The following is a 10393-nucleotide window of genomic DNA, read 5'->3' on the forward strand; positions in this document are numbered from 1 at the left end:
AAACACATTCCAACATTATCTTGATGTTAGATTTTACAAGAAATAGTCGAAAAGTTGAAATGAAATAGACAAAAATTGATATTGATGAGAGAATTGAGGTTTCTTTCTTTAGTGTTTTTCTTAAGATTTTGTGATTCAAGTGTTTAGCAAAATTATCTTTTGATATTTTGAGTTTGAAAATTCTAAATTTTAATATGTATGTTTGTTTTATTTATATTTTAGTTTCTTGGTTTATAGAGAATAGAAAAAGTTATTGGAAAAAAGTAAAATAGAGAAAAGTTATTCATTGTTCACATTCTAAAAATCAAAAAGATTGTTTGAGAGAGAATAAATTTCATTTAATAAGAGGAGTTTATTTGAGGTGTTCTTTTTTTTACCTTTTATCTAGTTGGTAAAAGTACATGAGTTTTGAGCAAGAAGATTTTTTGGGTTGATTTTGTGTTTTTGTGTAACAGCCCAGCCCAGCCCAGCCCAACTTGCCATATATTGTCCGTTTTGGGCTATAACGTCCTCATGATTTTGTTTCTAGTGACGCGAGCATACATTTAAGTCTGATGCCGCGAAATGTATATGACAAATTGCAACCAGCATTCTTAATAAGGCTAGCTATCAATCATTTACTCGCTGATGTGGAATATGAAAATCCAGCCCATTTAAGGAGCTCGATGCTCTCATCTGCGTAGTCGGACAACTCATTTAAGTTAATTTAAAAATGATTTCTTCAACTTTAGAATCTGTAATTTAGATTCTAAAACTGTTACCAGATGTCATTTGGTGCACTCGATTCACTGTTCTAGAGATTAAAAAAAAGAAAAATAAAAGTAAATTTTTATTTTTTTGTATAGGGAATATAATATCATGTACTACTAAATTTTTTAGATTTATTGAGAATTTTTTTATTAGTATTTATATGTTCAATCCGTCAACATTATTTTTATTAATGGGTTCACAGATAGAAATACTCTATCAGTAAAATTCTTGTCAGTGATTTATGGTTTGTCGGTAATAAAATTATTGATGGATTTACTGACGGCATTAAATAATAACAGTGATATTTGCAACAATTCTTTCCAACTCTCTAAAATATACCAATAAATTTAATCTATTGGTAAAAATATCAGTAATTATTTAAAATTATGTTTTTTAAAAAATTAACAATGCAATTAAGAAGTGAATAGTTTCAAAGTTCTTGGAAAAATACCAACAAACTTAATCCTTTAATTATCCCATATGTAATTGACTACACGAATAATACAATTGAAAAGTGAACAATTCTAGAATTCTTTGAAATATATTGATAGACTAAATCTGTTAATGATATCCTATATATTTAACACAATGAACAATGTGAAGAAGAAAATAATAATTTCAATGCTTTTTAGAATATACTGATGAACTTATCTTGTTGGTATCTTTGTTAGTGTTTTATTGTTGCAATGCTCTTTTAAATATTATAGATAGATTTATAGTTGGATTTTACTGACAAATTAATACAGTCGGTAATGTTGTCTATATAAATGACATGTCATCATATTTTTTGAATTTTTTATTGTAATTTTCTCAGTATATACCAATAAAATATTTTTGTTGGTGTTTATTGGTGGATATAGTGAGAGAATATTTTTTCTGTAAAATTTATTGCAATTCACTAACAAAAATATAAATATTTTCATCGGTATTTTTATTTGTATAATAATGATGATAACTTTTGGATCCTAATAAACTCTCAATGAAAGTGCAATCAATTCCTAAATAATTTATTCATAATTAATACGATTTTACTTTCCCAAATAATTTCATTCTACATAGACCCAATTAACGTGAGATAAGAATATCCTTGTTATCATGCGGAGAAATCCCATGGTGTTTAAATTATAATTACCAATAGAGATATATAAACAAGAAAGAGGAATTCTTTATCACTTGTTTTTATTAAATATAATGTGATTTTTCTCTCCCATTTCTCTTTATATCTCTCTCTTAATTTAATTATCATGAGTTGATAGCTAATTCTGTCACTCAAACTATGAAAATCATTATCCATTTAGTGCTATAAAAAGCTACTTTTTTTTTTCTTTCAATCTTGACTATAAGAAGCATCTTTGAAAAGTCCAAATGAGGGAAACTTAGTTTGTCCCTCTCGAAATCTCATCCCCTTTGAAATTAATTATCAAGTCAATTCGCTATTTTCTTTATAATTCATTGTGACCTCTCTTTTTTTCCACCCACAAATTGAGCACTCAAGCTCAGACTTCGGTTCAATTAATATCCTTCGGATGTCAACTTCAAATGACGCGTTAAACTGTTTTTCCCCTTTCGCCTTCCCATCTTATCCTTGGAGCATATGGAAACAAGCTTCATTTTATGGTTATAATCTTAAAAGATAGATAGAATTCTTGCAGTCTACTATTATTAATTAATAAACATTAACAAAATCTAATTTATTATTCATTGAAATAGTATAATTACCGGTCTAACCTTCAAAAAAAAATCATTGAGGGTAATACAACTTCTCTACAGATTCCATTAGTAATTATTAGACTAATCAGGAATAAATTGATCTTTTTATATTTTAAAAATATAGTAAAATAATTAAATTATTTTTAAAATCATATTTTATTTAATTGACATTGAAAGGTTTTTTATATTTTTATTCTACTTTTTTAATCAATATAAAATATAATTAAAAAGAAAAAATTGGTTGATACGTGCTAGAGAATGAGGATGCTGAGGCACGCTAACGGCGTATGCAGTGTTATATGGCTGCCAAAGAATTCCCTTCATCGTGTCACCAGAATCATTATGATGTCTTTATCTTGTTGGGGCAATGCATAGCATCAGTTGTAACATCTTCAGATTATAATGTTATGAAATTTCCAAACATTTCTTTTCAAATGTCAAGTATTGAAAAATATGTTTAAAATTATAGAATTTTTCTTTTTAGAAAATTTTGGCAGAGTTTTCTCTATTTTTATTGATACTAAGTTATCGACAACACTTCTATTATATATCATTACAACTTCTATCTTGATCCAATCATCCTAAATCACATTTCATTCATCAAACAATAACTCAATACTTATCAATATATTCAAGTCTCAAGTAAATCAACATAAAAGTACTACTAAAACAATTCAAAAGATAAACAAATTCATTACTAAATGTAATAAATGCTAACTAACTACATATATATCTTTAAACTACATGAATACAACATTAAGATTAACTATATATATATATATAGTTAACATGACCGTATCATTTTCAAAAATGATAAGATAAGATTTTAATATAGATATAATATAACTCTTAATCTTATATATTACATATTACACCTTCTACTTGATTTTTACGACACAAAAGTAATATGTTTATTACAAACTACATATTTTCTGCTTGATTTTTACAATATAAGAGGATTTACATTGAAAATAAAGACATAAATATTACATTTCAAAATGGTAATTCATAAATAGAAAAATTTATATATCTAACAATTTGCATTCACCTCGCGGTGTACCGGCTTCAACAATAATTATATTAATTAACTTACTCACTATATTAGTCTAATATTAATTACTTACTCTTAACCTTTGAAATTTAATACTTTTACTTCGATTTAACTCAATCCTTTAATTTACATAATCTTTTCAAAACTTAAAGATCCAGCTAACTCATCTTAATTACCAAATTAATATAACACTTTCATATAATTACCCAGAAATTTGATTTTCCTTTCTCAATTACCAATAGATCCGGTAATTCCATTCGAATTACCCATCATCTGATTACCAATAGATCCGGTAATTCTATTCGAATTACCCATCATCTAGCAAACCTCTTTTGTTAGCCAATCAATCCGGTAATTCCATATGAATTACTCTTTATTTAGTTAATCTCTTTGTTAACCAATAAACTTGATAATTTTCTTAATTACTTAAAAATCTAGCTAACCCATTTTGGCTACCAAAATCATTTTGGTAATTCCATATGAATTACCTAGCATCCGGTTAACTTCTTTTATTAGCCAATTAATTTGATAATTCCATTTGAATTATTCAATATCCGGTTAACCGCTTTTGTTAGCCTAACAGTTTGGTAATTTCATACGAATTATCTCATATCCAGTAACCTCTTTGTTAATTAATAAACCTGATACATTCATATAATTTATTGATAATTCTCATAATCATAACTCAAATTATTCAATTGCTTTATTTTTTTTAACATTAAATAAATAAACAACATAGATATTTAAGGAAATTAAAAATTTCAAAATAAGGTGACAAATCACCTCTAAAAATTTCAAAATAAGGTGATGAATCACCTACCTTTTACTCGGGATGACCCAGCTCCTCCTGTTTGATAACTAGTTCCAGACATAACTCCTGAATCAATCAAGTGTCATTATATTATTAGTCCATCAATATTTTTCTTATGTGCCGAAACACAAAGCATGTAATATTTTTATTTGTAATTTGATCTAATAAAAATTCATTCTCAAACGTAACATCATTATTTTATATACAACCATATATGTAACTCAAGTTACTTCTTTTTTTTACTTTATGTTAATAATTTCTTCATCAAATAAACCTTCTATTATTTATGCCCTCACGTAATATTTTTTTTTCTCAACTTAAATGCTATTTCTTCATTTAGTCTTTCTTACATTTTCAATTATCATGATTAAACATGGTTTTTCTAAACATTAACATCAAAATTCATTCTCCCATTTTTTTCTTCATTTGGCCGAATGTGATGTTTATTTTCCTCCCCCAAATTTTTCTTCATTTACTTGTTATTTCAACTTGTTTTCATTCTATTCCACTTCAATTTCATCATTTTTGCTTCCCCTTCTCATTCCCTCAAATTCATATAAGAACCCTAAGTTCAACAATCAAGGATTCAAGGGAAACTAAGGTAAAATTTCATGAAATTACTTCCTAACTTAATCAAGTAAGCTTAAGAAAACATCTAAATTAAACATTAAATCCAAACATCTCATGCTTACCTATTGCCTTTCTTCTAATTTCTCTTCTCTTTCAAAGTTAGCCGAATTCTCCCTTCTCAATTCCTCCTTTCTTCACTTAATTTAGTATTTTATAAGTTAAACTTGCAAGTTTATGAAGTTACTCTCTTAATTTTCTTATTGTTTTTCCTTACTTTGCTTTTTTTCTCTCACATTCTTCTCTGTTCTTTCTTTTCATATTTTTGCTTATGCCTATTCGGCAGTTAATAAAAGAGAAGGAGAGCTTATTTGTTTTCTTTTCAATAGCAAATAACTATTATACCTTTAATAAGTATTTTTGCCTCATTTGATGGTTCTTATTTTTTTCTAGTACTACACAGCTCTATTCATCTTAAACTTTTAACTAAATTATATTTAATATATTTCAAGGTTTCTCATAAAATTTCAGTTCAGTCCAATGGTCAGATTGAAATGCCCAATAACGTAAAACTAGTCAAATTATGATTTTTTGTCAAATTTTTGCATTTCATCCAAAATTTTTGAAATTTTAACCCCTGCTTTTCATCCAAAATTTTTGAAATTTTAACCCATGCTAAGACATCATATTAGAAGACTTCATGCAAATTTTTAGAATTTTATGATAACCTAATCAAGAGTTATGAATTTTTATTTTACATGAAACTAGTTAATTTATGATTTTTGATCTAGAGGTTTTACATCGGTTCTGGGGGTAGTTTTTTTCTGGTTGTGTTTTCTTTCTTTGTCCCTTTCTTCTCTCTACTTCCCTATAAATTCGCATTGTTCATTTAAAATTTCAGAGTTGTCCTTCTATTTATGGAGATTTCAATTTCGATCTTTATTCTTTTGGTTTCTAATTTTTATCCTTAATTCTTTTATAAAAAAATTAATTTATTCTCAATTTCATTCTTCATTTTTAATTTGTGATATGTTAATTTTTTTTAATTTTCTTCTTATTTTTTTATCCTTTTCTTAAATTGATTTTTCATTTCAATTTTACCTCTTCTTATTTTTTTATCCTTTTGTTAAATTGATTTTTCATTTCAATTTTACCTTTCAATTAAAAATTGTTAGTTATCCTCTAATTTATTTTTATTTCAATTTTGATCTTTAATATTTTAAATACTGTTTTTTGTTCTAAATTTTTTGTATAGTTGATTTTTTTTTAATTTTATCTTTTAACATTTGATTAGTTGACAATTAGAAATCATGGTTTTTTTTTCAATGGGGTGTTTCTAGTCTAATGATTTGGGTCATGCATTTAAGAGGTTAATATGGGTTGATTTTTGTTTTTTACTTATTTTTTTTATTTCATCATTCAATATTGATTCCTTTTAAAATGGGCTTGGTGATTTTCTTTATTTGATTTTCTGTATATTTATCTTGAACTTGTGATCTGGGCCATAAGCTTGGCAAGTTGATTCAATCTTTTTTATGAAATTGATTTTTTTAAAAGAAATTTTAATTTTTTTCAGCTCCTTCATTCAATTTTTTTTAAAAAATTAATCTTCATTATTTTTTCTTGTGACTTATCACTTTTTTTAAAAAAAAAAATTTCCGTTTGATGTCATTGTCTGATTAGTACTTAAAAGTGCATTTATCATTATCACTTTTTTTTAAAAAAAAAATTTTCGTTTGATGTCATTGTCTATTTTTTATCATCTAATTAAAAATACTAACTTATTTGACGTAGTCAAGTTTATAACTCAGGTTATTGATTATTGTTCATTCCTTAAAAAGATCTTGAGGCACCTAAACATTATTTTTGAAGCAAATTAATTCAATCTTATGGCATATTACAGGTTCACAAATCTATTAATCAAAGAATTGTGTAATTGGGTTTGGGATTGTGCACATGAACAATTCCAATATTTTTTTTCTTTGTGTTTTGGTCATTAAATTTATTTTTCTTTTAATTTATTTGTTTTTTAATCTAATCTCTTTAGATTTATCTTGAAATGATAAAAGAAAACCAAGTTTAAAAGCGAGATGACCCAAATATAAAATATGCAAAAACTTTTTAGCCTACCTTAAATTCATAGGAAAAGTGCTTCTAAGTCCTTTTATTGTCCTTTCTCCTCCAATGTAGCCTATATAGTTTCTGCAAATTTGATTTTGGTCCAACTTTTTTTTAAAATCTTTTCATATAAGAGAAAAGATAGAAAGTTATTGGTTTTCATGATTCTAGTGACTAGAAACAACAATCTTGGTGTTAATAAGTTCCTTTCAATAAGATAAGTTCATTAATGATGGTTTTTTACCTTTATCTTTTTGGAAAAAGTGGATCAAAACTTATAAAGTTTATTGATTTCAAGGTATGTTTTGTGATTTTTAACCAATATTTCACTACTTTAAGGTCACAAATAAGTTTATTGATTTTTCTAGGATTCTTAGGTGTTTTTAAGTGAAAATAGTTAAAAAAAAAATAGATTTTTTTGTTCAACAGTCAAAAGGATAACTTTCTAGTGACTTTGTGGACACCTGAAGTACCCAAAAACTAGGTAGTAGGCTAAGAATCTTCTGCGCACTTGTCTGCGCAGAACAATGCCTCATTTATGTTTAATTGTTTTTCAAAAAAAAAAAAGAGATGGATGACATGTCTTTCCTCCTTTAAAAAAATAATAATAAATAAACAAGGCTAGGGTGTGAGCGTGACCTTTTTCTATTGGGCCGAGCACAAGCCTGACCCTATATTTTTTTGCAAATAGTTAACATGATAATTCATTTACCCTTTTAACTTTGGCATCATTATTAATTAATATTATAGTTTTTATTAAAACACTAACAATTTCTTTTCAATTATTACATACCTAATATGTAAAACAAAATTATAAATTTCTCATGAATATTCAATTAAAATATATTTAAAAAAAATTAAATATATGTTGACATGATATTATCACTTTTATTATTTTTTTAGTCTTCAATTACATACAAAATATGGACACATTATTTTGATAGATATTTTTTTATGTTGCATTGAAAATCATGAAATATGTTTTTTTAAACTGCAATTCCAGTTAAAAAACATACTTTCACTAAAATAATCAATAAATACATTAATAAGAAAATTGAATTTATATTTGAGAAATATATATTTCATAATTATTTCAAATCATTGTCTTTTATTAGAAAAGCGTGCTCCTAGTAAAAAACATTGTTGTTATTTTCAAGAAGATTAAGATATTTTTATGATGATTTTTTTTATGAATAATTATGTATTAGCAGAATAATAATGTAAAAAGATTGCTTAGTTGTTCTCCAAGTTTATTTACCGAAATATTTGTGTAATTGGGTTTGGCATTGTTTATATGCTAATATTTTTGTTCTTTGTATTTTGGCTATTAAACTTATTTTTCTTTCCATTGAATCTTATTCTAACCTAATTTCGTTAGATTTAGTTTGAAATTATGAAAGAAAGTGAAATTTAAAATAGAGAGGACCCAAATATAAAATATAGAGAAACTTTATGGCCTATCTAAAATTCACAAAAAAAGTGCTTTTAAGTCTCTTTATTGTCCTTTCTCTTCCAATTCAGCCCATGTAGTTTCTGCAAAATTAATTTTGTTTCAAAAATTTATTTTATTTATTTGTTATTTTTTGAGTTTGAGAAACATAAGAGACAATAACTGAAAAATAAGAGAAGATATAAAAAATTATCGATTGTCAGGACTGTAATGACTAAAAACAAAAATCTTAGTGTTAATAAGTTTCTTTCAACAAGATGAGTTTGTTGGTGGTGATTTTTAGTCTTTAATTTTTTTGGAAAAAATAGATTGAGGTTCGAGAAGTTTTATAATTTTAGGATATTTTTGTGATTTTTAATCAATTGTTTGCGACTTTAAGGCCATAAATGGGTCATTAAGGTTTCTAAAGGTTTTTTTTTTATGTATTTTCAAGTGAAAATATTTGAAAAAATGGGTTTGTGGTTCAAAAGTCAAAAAGTTGACTTTTTAGTGACATGCGTATGAAATTAAGCAGCATGTCATGTGTATGAAATTAAGTAGCATGTAAATTATGTTGTCTATGCATAGATTGTGTGGTCAATGTTTAATATTTTTCAAAAATAATAAGTGGACAATATATTATCTGATCCTTAAAAAAATTAAAAATAAACAAGATTAGGACGTGGACTTAGCCTTCTTCTATTGCACCAGGCACTTTGCATAACTTTTTTTTTTATTATTGTTTCTTAACAAATTTTTATTTTAATTATCATTGTCTTTTATTATGAAAGTGTTCTCCTAATAGAAAACAATGTTGTTGTTTTTAAAAAGATTAAGATTGATTGCTCCATGAATAATTATGTACTAACACAAGAGGAATTTTTATGATTATTTGCTCATTAATATTGAAAGAGAATAATATATATATATATATATATTTATTCAAATTCTTTTCATTTTTTAAATAAAATTAAGAACCCATGGCAAAAAAGATATAATCTTTTGGTTGAAAAAATATGTTAATAAGAAAAGGAGGAATTATATTAGATTTTCTTTCAATGAAATTTAAATTATTTCTCTTATAAAAAATAATAATTTTATTACTATATAATTAAATAAATAATTTTTGAAGATCTTATCACGACATAAAATTAGATATCCTGGTATACATATTTATTTCAGAATAAATCGAAGCAACAATGCATGACTTGCCGGCGTGTCTAAAAGAAAGGAGATAATTTGAGCATAACTGATCTGTAGGAGGAGACAGACAAAGAAATCAAAGACATGATGATGTGTCTTGGCGAGTAGAGTACAGCTGCTGCCCGAATAGGAAACGGATCCGGTCTCCTTGCCAAAGGTACGATAACATATCCAGTGACTCCTTCCCACTCCTAGGAGTACCGATCTGGTGTCAGTGCAGCGGCAAATCTCAATCTCAATACATGTAGATGCCAAAAATGAAATTATCAAATATGTACTTTGTGTATTGATCTCATCAACATACACTTCCTGCATGGTGTACCGCGTGTGTGCTGGTGCGGCCATCACGCTATTTATCTAAATTTTGATTTTTTTTATTTAAAATTAAATTTTTTAATGTTTTCGAATTGTATTGATGTATTTTAAAAGATAAAAAAATTATTATTTTAATATATTTTTAAATAAAAAATAATGTGAAATGTAATTTTTAATAACATGTTGTTTTTACGTTTCAAAAACCTTTTTTTAAAAAGATTTAATTTTTAAATTTTTTTTCTTTACCTCAAATTAATATTTTTAGTATTTTTAAATTATTTTAATATGATAATATAAAAATAATTTTAATAAATTTTTAAATAAAAAATATTTTAAAAAATTTATTATCAAGATTACAAACATTGTCAAGCACATCCCTAAACATGCCTATACTTACTTTGAAAAATAATTTTAATAAATTTTTAAATAAAAAATATTT

The sequence above is a fragment of the Populus euphratica genome, unplaced genomic scaffold (assembly GCF_000495115.2).
Source record: "Populus euphratica unplaced genomic scaffold, PopEup_1.0 scaffold144.1, whole genome shotgun sequence".
NCBI lineage: Eukaryota > Viridiplantae > Streptophyta > Magnoliopsida > Malpighiales > Salicaceae > Populus > Populus euphratica.